General features: G+C 31.5%; 1 long non-coding RNA gene across 1 annotated transcript in view; it reads left to right on the top strand.

Moving 5' to 3' along the window:
* LOC142320869 (uncharacterized) overlaps positions 1-18,914 on the top strand; it is a 436,047-nt gene that overhangs the window by 35,964 nt on the left and 381,169 nt on the right. The window lies entirely within an intron of this gene.

Raw genomic sequence — 18,914 nt, forward strand, 5'->3', positions numbered from 1 at the left:
TAAATAATAATTCAATAATAACAACAAAAAAAAAATACGAAAAAAATCAGAAGTTATTAGTGAAATAAACATTTATGTACTTTTCATTAAAAAAAAAAATATGCATATGTAATTTAATAGGCGAACAAGGAAGTCATGTGGTATCCACATCAGAGTTTTTTTTATAAAATTACCGAAAACTAGTTTTTGAATTCAGGAATGAGATAAAGAGACCGAGTGGATAAAAAAAAGATTTGATTATTTTGTTGTGGAAATGAGTTCTACATTTTCGAGTACAGGTATCACTTATAGAAAATTATTATTTGAGTTTTTCTGTAACGTTATTATTGAAATATAATGTAAAGGATTTAACATATAAACCATTTAAGTTTATTTTATATTTTCGATTTTTTTTTAATAATTGTTTTACTCTTATTTAATTAGCCAAGTTTAAACACCAGTTTTTATTCAGAAAGGTAAGGCATGAAGTAACTGCCAACAAAGAGGGGTATTTAAGTATTGTAATTTTCTACAGAAAGGAAGATGTTTGCAAGCGTTATATTTAATCCATAAATCTATATCTCTATTTTAATTTTCCACATTCATGTAAATTCTTGTTAGAAAGAATAAAATTACATTCAGTATTATTTATTAAAGAATTATTGATTAAATAAATTTTCTGATTTAAATCTTTCTACTATATACGTCTTCCGGTCCCTATTTCTATTTAAAAAATGAAGCAGGCTAAATATAATGAATTAGTTGAAGGCTAATGAAAAATTTTTCTGCGTATTCCAACTGGAACCCTGATAATCTCTTGGTTTGCTTGGCATTTCTCCCGCCATCACTCCATTCTTTCGCCATAAGACATAAGACCGAGTGTCTGTGCTACAAACGGCTACTAAGCCTCGAAACAGTTTAGCGACCAATATCCTAACATAGCTCCTAGAGCTTACCTAACAGCGTGAACGGACTAAGCGCTGTGACATACATCACCGGCTTATGTGTGCCAACCGCTCACTTGTTATATATTTACTAAAATGGGAAAGCACACCCTGTCAACTACTAAAAATATATATGACAGCCATATATTAAAATTTACTTTGTTTAGACAGCAATTCGCTGCAACGCCTAGGTCGCTGAATGCCAGCAAGTACTTGTCCACCATATTAAAGCGCTTGGAACCTTAATTGACTGATGGTCAGCCATAAATCTCTAGGTTAGCTTTCCATAGTAGTGCGTTAGGAGTCTTTCCCTTAAGTACACTACTGATGTCGATTGAACAAAGCAACCGCATCAAGGAACTCCCCCACGGTCCGACAACGCGGCTCTCGCCACATTGACTCGCCGCTTGTGAGTGGTCAATTTTCCCCTTGACCTCTAAATTCCAGGGTAGCACGGTTTCTGGCCCTCAAAAAGCAGGGTAGTCAAAAATTAGGTGTTCATTTGACTGGACCTTCCCGCACACGCACAGCTCATCAACTGCCAGGCGGAACCGAAACAGATATTGGTTCAAATTAACATGGTTGGTGAGTACCTGGGCACCCGTTGCCCTCAAAAACGAACTCGAGGCATACCATCTCCCCAGATCCCATATAAACTTGTACAGAGATCTTCCCTTAGTCGTGGTGTCCCATTCCAGCTGTCATGCTTCTATCGTGACGCTCTGCAGCCTCTTCCGCAGGGGGGAAATGATGGTAATCTCTTGTCGTATATTGTCCTTCAACTCTTCCAACGTCTGTGGGTAGACTTTCCGTTTGAGATAGGCCCAAAGCAAAAAATCGCACGGTGATATGTCTGGAGATCGGGTGGTCACAAGTCCTTACTGATTGCTGTAACTTTCGTGAAATCTCGGTGATTCGAGTGAGAAACCGATCAGAAGTGTGAACCGTCTTGTTGGAAGTACAAATAAGAAAGTTCTTCTAAAGTAAAGTTATGCATAAATTCTTCGTCGTAAATAGACGTCGGTATTAACAGTCTCCTCTATAAATCTCCCTTATAAAAAATAACAATCTCCCCTATAATTAACAATCTCCCCAATAAAGAATATTGGTCAGATGATCCCGCTTCCAGAAACTGCACAATTTTTAAATAATAGAGTGGTTTCTGACGGGTTTTGTGTAGCCCAGTGCCACGTATTCTTAGAATTAGTGTAGACTGATAAATGGAACCAGACTTCATCTGTTGAAATGAAGAGAAAAGGATCAAGGAATCCTTCGCTAATATTCTGTTAGTACCACTGGCAGTAATTTACTCGTTTACCCTTATCATGTTGTTTTAATTAATGCACAACATTCACACGATAGATTTCATTTGTAAATCGTGAAACATTCACCGACATGATGGTCGAGAAACTCCTGTTTTTTGAGCGTATCGTCGTGTTGATTTGTAAGGACTTCTTCAAATACGATTAGTTATATCAGCGACAACTTCCGGAATTCGAACAGTTGGTTGTTTCACTTTCTTCGCATTGGTAACAGAACCGGTTTTCGCCACTTTTTCACTAAATCTTGAATTGTTGATTTTGTAGGAATATTACTTCTACGGTACGTTCCTTGAAAACTTTCATGAACCAAATTTATTGAAGTTGTGAGAACATATTCCTCCACAATGAAAAAACATCATGACGTACAAACACTGCAGACACACTGAACGGGAGGGGAAGGCTGAAAGGTTTATGAGTAAATCAATGACCAACTTATACGCATGCGCGACAAACATACCATCTTCTGACACGTATTGTGTCAAATGATACTGTGTCATACGACTGAGACCGGTTATATATGGCCCAGTCGGTATAAACTCAACAGATTTCTAGTATTATATTTTAGGGTTTTTCTTTATAGTAATCTTATATATGATTTAAATTGTTCCATAGCTCACTTAATACGATAAATTCACAAAGTGCTAAAAAATTGAAAATAAACAGTTTTTTACCACGTATAAAAATGTAATCCGTGAAAATATACTTAATTCATCATTTAGGGGATGAAAAGAATGAAGAAGTATTTTTTTAAGAAAAGATTTAATGTGATCGATATGGCGGTATAATAAAAAACTTAGCAGAAATACTTCACTAAATATTAAACTAAGTTGTGGATTTCCTCATAAGCCATACTGAAAGATGTAAGGGGTGGAGTATAGTAGAAAAAATATCGTATTATTAACATACAACATTTCCGATCTCTGTGGCGGAGTGGTAGCGTCTCGGCCTTTCATCGGAAGGTCCCGGGTTTCAATCCCCAGTTAGTTGGCATTTTTCATACGCTACAAAAAATTAATTTTATCAATCCAAAAAAGAAGATAAAAGTAATTTCCCTGCTTTTAATCAATAATATATTTAATAACATTACAAAGTAGAGTTATTTAAATATTATTAACTAAAGAGATGAATTTTATTTTTCTAAATAACCTTCAGTTAAGCAGAAATATCAGGATTAATGAGAACTATATTATATTCCAAGTATAAATAAATACTACCCGAATTAATTTTCCATCATTCAGTTAATTAATTCATTATAAGACATTGAGCGTAACTCAAGGATAACAACTGTTTGAAAATTAAAGTAAAATAATAATAATCATTCAGTTTTGCAACATATTAGAGTAAAAAAAATAAAACAACATTCAGTGAAGTTATTTATCTGTTTTTTATAATTCTAAGAAGAAAATAGATATAAAAATTCTTACGAGTTTATTTTTATGATTGTTTACTTTTTAATGAACAGCTTTTTTTTATAAATAGATCTTGCATAATCTTTCAGTTAACATAAACAGAGCGAGTCAAATTTTGGAAACCACTCAACAACTTTCAAACCTTTCAAAGCCGAAGTTCATCCTGCCGCCATTTTTGGTACAGATATGGTACCATTCTTAATGTACCGGGCATTGTACCAATCTCTGTAGTTGAATGATACTTTATGCTGAACGTTACAGTATACTGACGGAATACGGAACGGTTTTAAAGTTGTTCAAAAAAAACCAATAAAAGGGGTGCAATGTTTAAACGTACGTATGTATGTGTGTTGGCGTGTTTGAAGATTAATAACGTTTTATTGGTTAAACCGATTTTGATGAAATTTTGTACAGACTCATATGTATGGGGAAAAATTTTTGGTAAAATTAGTCATTATCTCATTATCTAAGGGGAAGGGTAAATAGATTTTTATGGGTCAATTTTCTCAAAATTTTGCAAACACCACTTTACATTAAGTTGAGTTCATGCCGTGCATGCTTATCTTTTCCATCTTTTAAAAATTTTGCCTGAAAATTTCCCCTTCACCAAAAATCGTAAAAGCTCTTTTTATTTATTCCATATTTCAAACAAGATTTTTTTGTCTTCCTAGACGTAGTAGTAAAACAAACCCCCCAAAAAATATATTTAAAAAGCAGTATTAGGAGCTGATCAAAGTATAAATATATAAGTCTTTTTTATTATTAAAAACATTTTTAGGGTAATTTAAACTTTTAATAATATTAATTCTAAAGTAATATAAACAAGTTTATAAACAAGGGAAAAAGGTGGAAAGGAAATATGGGAAAAATGAGACAGGAAAAAGGAAAATGGGGAGAGAAAAATTGGGTAAGGGAAAAAGGAAGAAATTGTAAAGGGAGAAAGGGTAAAAGGGAAAGGTTAAATTTTGTGAAGTTCCTTAATGTTCATTTTGTTAATGTTTTATCAATCACAATTGAATTGTGTTTTATGAACAAAATTGAATTTGTGTTCATCTAATCTACATATATACTCAAATCTAGTAATAGTGAAGCATTGCCTGGTCTGCTAGTATTACAATAAAATTTCATCATAATTCATCCCCTTATACCCAAAAAAATTGGGTAAATTTTTGTTTATACATTTTTTGGAGAATTTTTTAAAAATTTCTTCCATTTAACATAGTAAACATAATAAATAATTTATCAAATTATTTCTTAGAAGGCGATTCTTTGGGGAGGGGAGCAGAAAAAAAACGATTTATTGATTTTTTTAAACCTCTTCTGGTTTATTTAAATAAGTAATTATAATTTTAGAATAAAACTTTATCATAAATTACCCCTCCCAAAAAAAAAGAAATCTTAAGTAACTTTTTTTTAATGTATAACTAACTATTTTTCCATTACATAAGAATAAATAACCATGCCAGGAAAATTTTATAACTTTTTAACAGTGTCGTTAAAACTAACTAACCATACCTCTATGGCGCGAGTGGTAGCCTCTCGGCCTTTCACCCAGAGGTCCCGGGTTCGTATCCTGGTCAGGCATGGCATTTTCACACACGCTACAAATCTTTCATCTCATCCTCTGAAGTAATGCTTAACTGTGGACTCGAAGGTTAAAAAAAAAAAAATTTGAAGTCGAGAGTTCCAGCGTTCAAGTCCTAGTAAAGTCAGTTATTTTTATACGGATTTGAATACTAGATCGTGGATATCGGTGTTCTTTGGTGATTGGGTTTCAATTAACCACACATCTCAGGAATGGTTGAACTGAGACAGTATAAGACTACACTTAATTTACATTCTTACATATCATCCCCATTCATCCTCTGAAGTTATATTTGAATGGTAATTACCGGAAGCTAACAAGGAAAAAAGAAGAACCATACCGTTAAACCCGACCTCCGTGACGCAAGTGGTAGCGTCTCGGCCTTTCATCCGGAGGTCCCGGGTTTAAATCCCGGTCAGGCATGGCATTTTCACACGCTACAAAAAATGTCATTCATCTCATCCTCTAAATTAATACCAAACGGTGGTCCCAGAGTTTAAAAAAAACCATACCGTTAAAAAAAATATAACAAAACCAAACCATAACGTTAAAATCAATACCTGCATATTTATTTACTTAGATTTGAAAACAGTTGATTACAATGATGGTAGATATCTTCGCTGGTAGGTTATATAGATCTATTTAATACATAGAGATGTTGTTATTTTATCATCTACCATTTACCTAATTTACAGTTGATTCATCACATTATAATTTCTTAAAACATTTCCATAGATAAAAGACAATAATGTTGGCGTGTAAAAGGTGTTTCTTCCTATCATAGAGGCTGTGTCTTTGGGTTTCAAAATTTTCGGGGGAATAACCACTGGTGTAAAACGAGACTAAAAATGTTTGCATTTTTTTAAATTTACACTGTCATGCTTTTAAAAAAAATCTGAGATGTAGATTAGAAAAATAAACAAAACCGTTTCGATATTTTACTGCTTGTAATTAACTTATGTGTTATTCGCACTTATTCTTTTATATACTAAAATCTCATTCATCGAGTTCTGAAAGTAAATATTGAAGAATTTATATACTTAGTGTTCGTAGAGAATGGTAGATATTTAGAGTTTCGAAAGAAGATAGTAGTTATAGGAATCCATACCTTTCCCGGCATTTTTTTTTTTGTTTAACATCGGTGGAGGGGAAATATCTAACAAACACCGCCTGCCCTCACAGACGGTAGTGCCGGGCTTTCATCGACTAAAACCTTCTCCTCAACAACTTTGTGCCACCATAAATATAACAACCTCCAGTAGGAATTGAAAAAAAGAAAGTTAAGGAACTAAGTGGAGCCCCACGGGCAACGACGTACCTCTACGTCCAGACGCAAACGGACACTCACTACTCCCGCAGGCTGTTCACCTATCCTATTTTTCAGTTTCTTTTCCACGATTACGATCCCTCATCATCTCGGAAACCGCATACCACTTCTCAGCCCTAGCGAGCATAATAATAACAACGTTGTATGTGTGTATTGGACCAGTAATTGCTGCAAATCGTACCCTTGAATCCATCCATCTACCGCACACAGAAACGAAGTGCTTGACGTCATTGAGGGCTTCACTATACGGACCGTCTTCACTGCGCCCCCTAGTATAGAGTTTTAATTAGAAGCAGCCAAGGCACGAAAAGAACTAAGTTAACAAATAATCCATCTCCACAAATCCCCAACCAGCCCACTTTGCCTTTGTCCGTTGCATCCCACCAGAACTGCCACTTGTCCAGAAGAAAGTTGTAGGACGATGCCTATCCTTCCCCACGTAGTAGTCGTCTCTGAACTTCGCTTGTTGGTCTATCGGCGGCGTACCGGTGATAACGAGTCCCGCCTCAGGGAAGATAATCCTGTACCCTGAACAGAATCGTAGAGACACCTTCCGCTCCACCGGCTCTAGAATCATTCTGGCACACTGTTCCACATCCATTATCTAAGCAGGTGCTTCATATAGCAGGATCGAGTTCGTGACGCTTGAGTGCAAGCGCCGTTTGGAAGCTGTCGGATCCTTCACGTTGCTGAGAAGCCAGTTCAGCGCGGTCACTATCTTCTCTGTCCAAATCGTGGCTTCCGACGGACGGAACGCCTTCCATTCAACCATACTCCAAGGTACTCTCGAGATTAAAATTATGATGGAATATTAAAATACAATTAATATTCATACATCAGATAATTATCTGACATTATTAGATGTCAGATAACAGTTTTCAATAAAACAATTTTTTTTTTTCAATAAAAAGTTTTTTTTTTCAATAAAACAATTTTGATGTTTTACTGTTTATAATTATCTTATCGATAATCCGCTTATTCATCCTACGTAATAGAATCTCCTTCATCGAGTTCAGAAAGTAGATAGAGTTATAAGTATTCTTACCATTTCCGGCAACTCTCGAGATTAATAAGAATATATTTAATACATCAGATAATTCGAATAATTTATTTTCAAAACTATTTATGCTTTTGGAAAACGAGTCAAAAACTTAGTTCTATCAGAGGTTTAACATTCTCTTGGTGATTATACTTCTTTAAAGATAAAAAATAAAATTGAATATTGTGATATTCAAACCGTTTTGGAATAACTTTTACTTTTATAAGCGAGTAAAAAACTTCAATAATATCGACACAATAAAACTCCATTATTTTATAATCGTATAATTTTTTTTGTTGTATTTAAACACGCTCAACAGTTCTGATAAAAATATCCATACATGAATTCTTGCTATTGAATTAATGAATGAATTTTTTATTAGCTATTATTAGGCAATAAAAGACACCTATAAAACGAAATTTGTACACTTCTTTTTTTTTAAATTATAAAAATATTTACCTTAATTTTTTTTACATCAGTTTATTATCTCTTAGCTAGTTATAAACTAATTTACAATTGTTCATATCAGAATATTCCATTCATTTAAATTTACCTTCCAATAAAAAGTAATTACGTAGTTAATCAGATATGAACCAAGGTCTTGCACCATTCCAAAACAATATTATAATCAATGTTATAACAACTCATCTGACCGATAATTTCAAATGAATTTATTATATTAATTAAAATTGAATTATGTATTTAATTAATCATATGATTAAGAAATGAGTCAATGCTACATAAAATAGAAATTAAAATATTTAAAACATTCATTATTCAATTAAAAATAATTCATTATTTTAAGTAATTATAATAATAAAGGTCATATACCATTCAATATTTCTTCCCTGAATAAACCTTCATTCTAATTTTTGTATTTTATAAAATAATCATACAGTTAATTATGTTAACGAATTATTAAACAAAAATCATAAATAATAATAATTACATGTAAATAATTTATTTATTTATGAATTTCTACAGATTACTGTTAGATCATAAAATATGTTGGAGAATAAATTCACCAACATTTTTCAACTTATAGAAATATAAACGTAAGCAATAAGGAAAGAAAAGTATGTACATATATATATATATATATAGTTATATATATATAGTTTTTTATATATATATATATATATAAATTATTATATTATATTATATGTAATATATATAAATTTTCTTTATGTATATATATATATATATATATATATATATATATATATATATACTTATGTACATCAATAAATCTAAGTACAGTTCTTTGCTTAACATTACTAAATATATTTTATCAATTCAACACGGAAGGAAAAAAAAATTGAAATGCATGAAAACACCATATAATTCTACTTAGTAAAATATACAATCATATAAACAGGAAGAGGGTTTTTTGTTCGGGATAAACGAAAAACCTACCCGATCTATCGCTACTAACTTTTTACCCATTTTTCTTGGTATAGCTGAGATGGTTTTTGGATATATTTCATCTCGAAAAAAATAATGTATATATATTTTGTAGTGGAGGTTTACCGGTTGAAGCAAAAATTTTAATGAATTGTGAACAGGGTTTGAACTGAATGATTCGAAACAATCGAATGAATAATATTACTTAATAATAGAATTAAATTTAAATAAAAGTAATCTATCTACACTATTATATAAATACGAAGAGGGTTTTTGTTTCTTCGGGATAAAAAAACTACCAGATATTTCGCAAATAAATTTTTTACCATCTTTCTTGGCATAAATGAGAAGCTTTCTGGATATACTTTATTTCATCACGAAAAATCTCTAAAATATAAGTATTATATAATCTCTAAAATATAAGTATTATATATATACAGTAGTGGAGTTTGTTCTTCAACCGGAAGCACAAACTTTAATGAATTGTGAACTGTGAGCGTCTGTCATTTTGTGAGTTGGATTTGAACTCATTGATTATGAACATCTAAAAACCAATTTTTAGAGTTTTTTAGAATCATTCCGAGTTTCAAGGGTTAAATTGATTTTTTAATTTTTTTTTAAAACCCTGTTATTTTTTTTTAATTTCTTGGTAACAAATGAAGAAATCAACTTGATTTTTGTTGAGCGTAATCTTCAAGTCAATAAACCAATTTCTAGATTTTTGAAATTCGAGCTTGAAAGGGGATGAAGAAAGGTAAAAAAGGTTTTGAACGAAAATTGTAAATTTTCCCAATTCCGACTATAGTAAAACAGATATTCGGTAGATTTGGGCTTGCAAATACTCTTCAGATAAATATTTAAAAACCATTCTTGGGTTTTTTAATTCCGATTTTGTTAACGGTTGTGAAGATATACGGTGTTGTGGCTCAAGGATTACAGCCACTGCCAACGTTAATGTATGCATGTCTGGCTCCGGTTATTTGAATAATTAACATAAAATAAAAAGATTGACCGCTACGGAAAACGAAAGTAACCATAAAGTGCGGGCAAAGCTGCGATGGGGAACTAGATTTATTTTTAATAATTGTTGCATTAATTGATTTTTTTTAATAAAATAATTTAAAAAAACGATTGCACTAAGGAGTAAAAAATAATTCTTTTTTCTATTATTCTTTAAATTTCGTCTTTTTGAAGCGTGCCACAAATTAAAAATTAGTAATTTTTTTAATTTGCAGCCGACTTATAAAAATTGGAATTTCTTTAAAAAAATGTTCAAGTTTCATTCTATTTAATTATTTTTTTATATTTATTAAATTTTACACTTTACTTTTATTTATAATGTATAAAGGCGTATAAAAACTCAATAGTAGTAAACGCAGAGATGATAAACTCTGCTTCAAAACGTCTATGTACACCACATAATTTTTGTTAAACAGTTTTTGTTTAACTTTCAGTATTAATAATCTTGAAGAAACTAAGAATTTACTATAACTTCTACAAATGAAAAAACCCAAAAAATCTTTGCATTTAGACGTAATACATGAAAGTGCTTATAAAAAGTATATGCAAGGAATGAATTAAACAGTTTTTCTTTTCCAAGTTGATTGAAGAGAAACTGTTTCTTTTTTTAATTTTTCAGAATTTTAAATGATTTTTTTGTTTTTAATATCTATTTAAAGCCCCATTAACAATTAAAGTCATTAGCGACTCATCAATATTACATTTTATTAAGTGTAAATGTGTTGTGTTGAACAGACTCAGGCTGGCCATATATAGCCCATCGGGTTGGTCTAGTGGTTAACTCGTCATGATTTCAAAGTCGAGATATCTAAGGTTCAAATCCTAGTAAAGGCAGTTATTTTTATACTGATTTGAATACTAGATCGTGGACAGTGGTCTTCTTTGGTGGTTGGGTTTCAATTGGCCAAACATCTAAGGAATGGTTGACCTGAGAGTGTACAAGTCTACACTTCATTTACATTCATACTATTATTCTCAGTCATCCTCGGAACCACCGTTAGGTATTACCTTACGGTGGTTCCGGAGGCTAAACAGAGACAAAAGAGGCTGTCCATATATTAGACGTATGGCTAGTAGAAAGCCACCCACCAACGAACACTGGTATCCAAGATATAGTATTCATATCCGTGTAAAAGTATCTGCCTTCACTAGGATCTGAATCTTAGGACTCTCAAATTTGAAATCAGTTGATTTGCGATGATGAGTTAACCACTAGACCAGCCTGGTAGGCTATATGGTCAACCTGGTTCTGTTAACACTACACATTTACACTTAACAAAATGTTATATTGATGAGTCACTAATGACGTATCCACGAGCTAGTATCCAAATCCGTATAAAAGCAAACGATTCCAAATCGTACCTTTTATAAATTTTCAACCTTGAAACTCTCGACATTGAAATCAGCTGATTTACGCAGACGATTTTACAATTACACCAACCCGGTGGGTTGTTAAATTATTTTATATAATCCGTATATTGTCTTCTTTCATATTTTTTTTGTTTGGGGGGGGGGGGGGTGTGGTTCGTTGTTTAATAGTATAAAATTATAGCTTTCCGTTATTCGAAATTTTAAATATAATTCAAAGTTACAACAAATATCATCTTAGTGTATTTTATGCGTACGGAGCATAGTATTATCACATTGCACAAGATAGTTATCGTACGAAAAAAATAATGCTTACTGTAACCCGCTTCGAGATTTTATCCAGAGAGCAAAGTTGTTCATCCAATTAAGTTTTCAATTACAAAGTTATTTGTAATTAAATATTTCCCATCTAAATGCATACCTTAATAATATTCCAACAAACATCAGTTAAAATATGGTCACAGATAATGTCCGTATCTATGTTTCTACATGTATATATATATATATATATATATATAAAATAGTTTTAAAATTAATGTTCCGCCTTCGTGAATCATTTTATGATTTCAGTAAAGTGAAAATAATAAAAGTAAACGTGCAAAAACTATTTTTTAAAATATTGTATTACTTCATAAAAAAAAACATCTTTACTGACACGACTTTACAAGCTTAGCAAAAAAATATTTGATTTTGACCGAAAAATAAAGATTTTTCAAAAACGTTCGAATAATTTGAACACTTATCAGAATAGAACCACTGGACCACCAACTCATCGGGTTGGTCTAGTGGTTAAACTCGTCATCGTAAATCAGCTGATTTCAAAGCCAATAATTCTCAGGTTCAAATCCTTATAAAGATAATTAATTCGGATTTGAATACCAGATCATGGATACCGGTTTTCTTTGGTAGTTTTTTTTTTTTTTATCCCATCCCCTAGGTCCGGACCCGCCGTAGAAGCACACTCGGTCCTAGGGGTGCCATTGCCTCTAACTTTCCGGGCGACCATGCCGAAGCCAGCTATGCCGGCCCTGGCACGGGGTACCACGCGGTCAGCCGGAACTAGGTCTTCTTAATTGCCTGCCTCAAATCAGGTGTCCCCCAAGGAGGTTCTCTAATCGGGTCTCGGTCTTTATTTTCCTACCTCAAATCAGAGGTTCCCCACACGGAACCTCCGATCGGGACTCGGTCTTTACACTATTCACCCCAGGAGTCCCCGCTCACTCATCGGAAATGCGACACCTCAGCATCGCACTCCTCATGAACGGGGCTATCCAGCCACACCCCACTAGGTAACATCCTCTTCCTCTTCAACTTCCTCCATCGCCTTCCTTTTCAGAATGTTGCCCACCATCTTACCAATTAGGTTAAAGTTTCTGGGGCTATGCAACATTGCCTCTATCACATTATCTGGTGTTATGGCACCAACAATAGCCAGCACGTCCCTCCTAGCCTCCTCCCATCTAAAACAGTTAAACACCGTGTGTTCAACCGTATCGCATAGCCCACAATACCTACACTCTGGCGACCTCCTCCTCTTCCTATCACAGAGGAACTTATTAAAGGTTCCTCTTTTTACAAGAAGAAGGAACTTCTTTGGTAGTTGGGTTTCATGAAACCACACGTTTTACATATGGTCGACTTGAGCCCGTACAAGACTACACCTCACTCACACGTCACAAATAAGAGACGCGGCTGCCAACGGGCCTCAGATTCAGAAAGCTGCATGGGATAATCTGAAGACTTCCGGAATATTCATAAGGAATAGAGTAGAAACTTATCATAATATACTTATATACTCAAACTATTCTATATATACATAAAAAGTTTTGACCTTGTTTAGTAAAATTTGTAAGTGTTAAAACCTCATACACGATTTAAAATGAGACTATGAATCGCATTCAAATCAGATGAAAATTAACTTCAAGAAATAAAAGCTTATAGTTCATATTTTGCATTTTATCATTTTAATCAAATAATTTTCATTTAATTGATATTAAAAAATTTCTACCCTAGTTTAATTTTTTTTAATTTCTTGAAAGTTTCCTTTTATTAATGATGTATTTCATACGTAAATGAGAAAGTTTAATTGAATATTATCGGTTCATTTTTTTTGAAATGATGCATTTATCTGCGTCAAGGGTAGTGTACAATGAAATATTTTCTACATATTCTGGGATATTAAGATATCATTTCTGTTGCGGACAGATGACTGAAAGTAGATCGAATTGGTTTTTTTATATAAATCCATAATTAATTAATTAATTTTTTTTTTTTTTTTAAAGGATACCTCCTGAAAGTAATATTTTACGAGGTTAAAGAAAATATCTATTAATATGATTATTACTATGTATTTATTTTTTATTGTATGAACAACTATGTGAAATAAGATAAATGTGTATTTAATTTTAAAAAAATCAATGTAACTTATATTAGTGGCGCAATTAAATAAGTGTTAAATGATAAAATAAATAATCTCATGGCTGTGAAATGTGTGACTAAGTACTCGCAATATATTATTTAAATATATATATATTTATATATATGTGAGTGTATGTGTTTATCTCTCTCCCTCACTCCTCACCCAACTCAAACTCTCTCTCTCTCTCTTTCTCTCTCTCTCTGTGTGCGTGTACGCGCGCGCGCGCGTGCATGTGTGTTTGTTTATTTGTTCGTGATTGTATATCTCACAAGTTATTCACGTTCTTCTGTTGTATTAAATTTAATAATAAATTATTTTTGAACTTGAATGCAGAATGCATGCTATGTAACGAATTATTTGTTTTTTACTTATTTATTTACTTTTTGTTCTCACGTAAATGCACGAGAAAGGATGTACATATACAGTAGTACATTATAGTTAATCAAATCTAATTTTAAATCGAGGACAACTAACTGTTTAAATGACAAAAACCTATTTAATTTTTTTTTTACATTAGTTGTTTGAGTTTGATGCACTTATACATTCTCTATTCTGTAGTAACATTTCGATCTGAAATTTTTTACACATCCCTATACTTTAAATTACTTGCATTGTGTTTTATAATAATAATAATTTTAATCACGTAAAACGTTTTTAAAGTACAGTCCTAGCTAATATTATTTGTCTTAGCTTAGATGAATGAATTTATGGCCTGATAGACTACGTTTTGTTTTATTCTTTCTTCAAAATAATGCCATGAATACTTAAATAAGTTAACAAAAATCTTTTTATTTTACACTTTATAACCTCTTTGTCTTTTAACTGTTTGATAAAAATACATTTTTAAAGGTTATATTCAATTCCTGTATGGGTTTATAGTTGTTTTTTATACTAATAAATTTAATTTACATACAAAAACTTTACTTGCTTTTAGTAGTCATCCTTTGTAATATTATCATCAAAATTGTAGATTCTTTAAGCATTATCTGATTATGTTTTCCTACTCAAATTTTGAAATGTATTTTTTCATTTAATTTTTTTTTGTACTTTAAAATTGAATTTATTTATTAATAAATAGTAGGCTACAACTTATTTTTATTATCTCAATACTTTTTTAATCTACAAGAATTACATAATCGAATTGTTTATATTACTTTTTAAAGTAATATAAGTATATTAATTTTTCCTTGAATCTCTATAATATTATAATTTTAAATAAATCGATTCTATACGTAAATCATGAAGTTGATGCATAAACTAGAAGTAGATTTTACATCTCAATTTATTTACTAGACATTTATTGTAACGTTATAGATCTTTTTTTGGAATTTCTTTCTTGTACACTTCATTTACTACTCGCCAAACTATAAAAATCTTAGTTGGCGTGAAGGCTGGGAATAAATTGAATATAGTTTTTTGCTACCTACGAAATCTTGTCGCTATACATTATTTCTTCCAATGTACTATTATCAGTAGTGCTACACTACTTCAATAACCAACACTACTTCAAATTCACCAGCTAGAACTACCTCATGATTAAAAAAGGACTTCACAACTTTAAAAGCATATAAAGATTTATTTAGATAACTTACAGATTCGTTTGAGGTCTCATTTCATACAAAAACATATCAAGTTTTTCACCCAACATTCACTTTGGTTCGATATGGCTTTCATTTGTAATGTGACTTATACCCCACTTGAAGTCGATTTCATTTCAGACTGTAGCCAGCAAGTCGGGCGTTACTTCTGTAGCTGTGGCGTTAATTCAAAGTTTTAATTCAACAAGATTAACAGGCAAATCCGATCGTTAATGAAACCGGAGTAAAATCTGGGGAACGAGATTATGCAATTGAACCTTCACGACCAATCCACCGACCTGGTAATTGAGTATCAAGAAAATTTCGAACTTCTAGGCGGTAGTGAGGTGGTGCTCCGTCTTGCTGATAGTAATGACGTTTATCTTGGTCATCATCGTCTAACTGGGGAATTAGGAAATTTTGAAGCATATCCAGAAAAACTATACCATTTCGGTTGCCTCCTGTAAGAAAAACGGGCCGTACAGTCTTTGTTTGCGTAGGGCATAAAATCCATTGATCTAAGGGCTATCAGGAATGTGTTTCAAAGATTTTTGAGGGTTTTCGCTACCCCATTTTCAGTAATTATGGGTGTTCATCCTCTGAGTTATTCCACAGCAGCTTCAAGGACGCGTGGGCTCCTTGTGATTTTGTGTGTTTAATAGAACATCCTGCCTCAACGAAGGTTTGGTGCCAAGAATAAATTGTATGCCTACTAGGAGGCTCCCTATCGTACTCTCTACAAAAATTATGTTGAACTTCAGCTGCTGACTACAAATCGTGAAACCAAAACGCACAGCGATATATTCCGCACCAGAGCGATAGTGACTGAATTAGGTGCTAATGAACTTCGTGATTAAAAATTTGATGGTTTTGCTATGAAATAAGACTTCCACCGAATCTGTAAGTTATCAAAATAAATGTTTATATTCTTTTAAAATTGTGAAGTCCTTTCTAAATCACCCGGTAATACGCAATTATTTATTTACATTTCTAAACATTCATGAGTAATATCTACCTGAAACTTAGAAGAACTGAAAAATGTGTGATGATGAGCTTACCAGAATTAACAGAGAAAATAAAAATATTTGCGATGAATTTTCAATATAAGAAAAACTAGATTAATAGGTTGATTACTAAATACCCCATTATTATTTAATTCAGTAGTTTAACTAGAGGAGGTAAAAACTCAAAAAGATAACTTTTGTCCGAAAGACAAAAGTTATAATACAGAAAATAAATTATTTTGGATGTAAAATGCAGAAGTATATTAAAATTAAATGATTTTAATATAAATCATTGACGACAAGATTTTTTTACCGATTTTCACGGAGAAGGGTAGCGTCTCTGTCTTTCATCTGGAGGTCCCGGGTTTGAATTCCGGTCAGGCATGGTATTTTTCATATGCTACAGAATTCCATTTCTATGTATAAACTTCTGTGGTTAATTAATTCGTCAAGCAAGAAAGAAAAGAAAAAGAAATGAGGATGCGTGTTAAAGAAGTCAAGAAGCTTTTTATTAATTCACGTAAAACGAGGGGAATGTAGGTCATGAATATATAATCTTCTACTATAATTGATATGTTTTTGTTTATTTTAACGAAATAATTTACAAAAGCATTTTTTTTTAAGTTCTCATCTTTACCGATCCCTACGGTTGAATGATATCGTCTGCATCATTCATTTAAAAAGCGCCATGTTTCAAACAAGATCGTTTTTTTACATGCTACAAATTTCGACCATTAATTTCTTCTAATATGTTGTCATCAAGCAGAGCTTGTGCCACAAAAATCTCTCCCAATTCCCACGACCTAACCTCACAAAAATATTTTTTTCATTTATCTCTTTTGTGGCCGTTGAAAGTGTAACTATGGGAATACTACGTGATATGTTTATAATATAATTAAAGGCATGGAATTCGTGTATTCTCAAAAACACATTTTAAATTATTTGTTTTTGATTGAAAATATTTCAATTTTAATTTGGGTACAATTTTCATAATCATGTAAAATGAGACAAATAATTAATAAAATACACAATTTTTATAAAGAATTCTGGAAAGGAAAATAGTTTTTTTAACATTTGTATGGTTTTATGGTGTATAGTTACTTAACAGGGATATATTTTTTATTCTTTGCAAAAGAAAAAATCCGTTAAAGATACAAAAGTGGGAAGGAGATTTCAACAGCTGTTGTTTTTTTGTTTTGTTTTTTTACGGGATAAATGCCAAAAAAATGTATTAATTCTTATCTAAAATTGAATAACAATGGAGTACTTTACGTTTACTATACGGAATAAATAAATAAATTTAAAGCTTCCGTAAATCTATTAAATTTTAATTGGCATATATTTATTAATGCAATAAATAAATATTATCGCATATGAATAAAAAGTAACAAAAAATGCTTTATGTTATACTATAAATAGAAAATGATATATTTGGCATTGAGCACAGATTCGATGAGTTCAATAAATACAATCGTGTACTATTAAATGCAGTTTTATTACTTTCCTGCAAAATTGTTGAGGGTTATAAGATCAAACAGATACACTGTAAAAACTACTAATTTGTTGCAGAATCGTGAGGATATTAACTGAAATAAATTATGTGTGAACATTAATTGTTTAAGTTATTCTTCCTGTATCGTCATTGCTAACCTGCAGCCTTTTATATTCGTATAGTATTTCATATAAACTGAGAATAGAGTCTTGCCTATATTGTAAAAAGTAACCTTTCACAATTTTTTAAGTTTAGTACAAAATTGAATAGAAGAACAGTTCAAGAAGAAGAAGAAGAATTCTTGAACTGGCCACCTTAGGTCCAAAATAAATATCTTAATAATTTTTTTTTTCTTTGGACTTCATTTCTTCCCAAAATTTGTGCATTCTCTCTTCATGTTTTTTTCTTTCTCTCTTTCACTCAACCTATACTAATATTTCTTTTTTGGATTTTCTCGGAAACCCTTGTTTTCTAAAATAATATTTTTAAATTTATTTCTATGTAAAATTATTTCTTCCGTGGTATATCCTTAAAAGCTTCATTAAATCAGATATTTATATTTTTTTTTATTACAGACAATTAAAAATTCTTTTAGTCAGTCTGAAAAGATTCATTCTAGTAGTTCTAACTTTATCCGATTCTTTTTCTTAAGTGCTGTGTTTAATTATTTCATCTAAATATTTCAATTTATTCTTTTATTATTTTCTTCATATTCGGTTTTTAAAGTCTTGGAGCATTTTCAATTCATAAATTAATTTTTTTGAGAAGAAATTTCTAAAATTATTTTTCAAACTAACATTTTTAAAAGATAATTAGAATTTCGCAGTTTTAATATTCAATCACATTTTTTTACAATCAGAAGTTAATAATTATTAACAAATCAATATATTTAAATTAAAAAGAAGATTTAAAAAATGAGATGAAGTCTGATTCGAACCGATGTACCTGCCCGTTTAAGATCCAAATAATTCATTAATTAAAATTTAATTTGGCTATAACTCTGGAAACAATGAAAATAAGTGCTA

This window comes from Lycorma delicatula, chromosome 3, assembly GCF_047948215.1.
Source record: "Lycorma delicatula isolate Av1 chromosome 3, ASM4794821v1, whole genome shotgun sequence".
Lineage (NCBI taxonomy): Eukaryota > Metazoa > Arthropoda > Insecta > Hemiptera > Fulgoridae > Lycorma > Lycorma delicatula.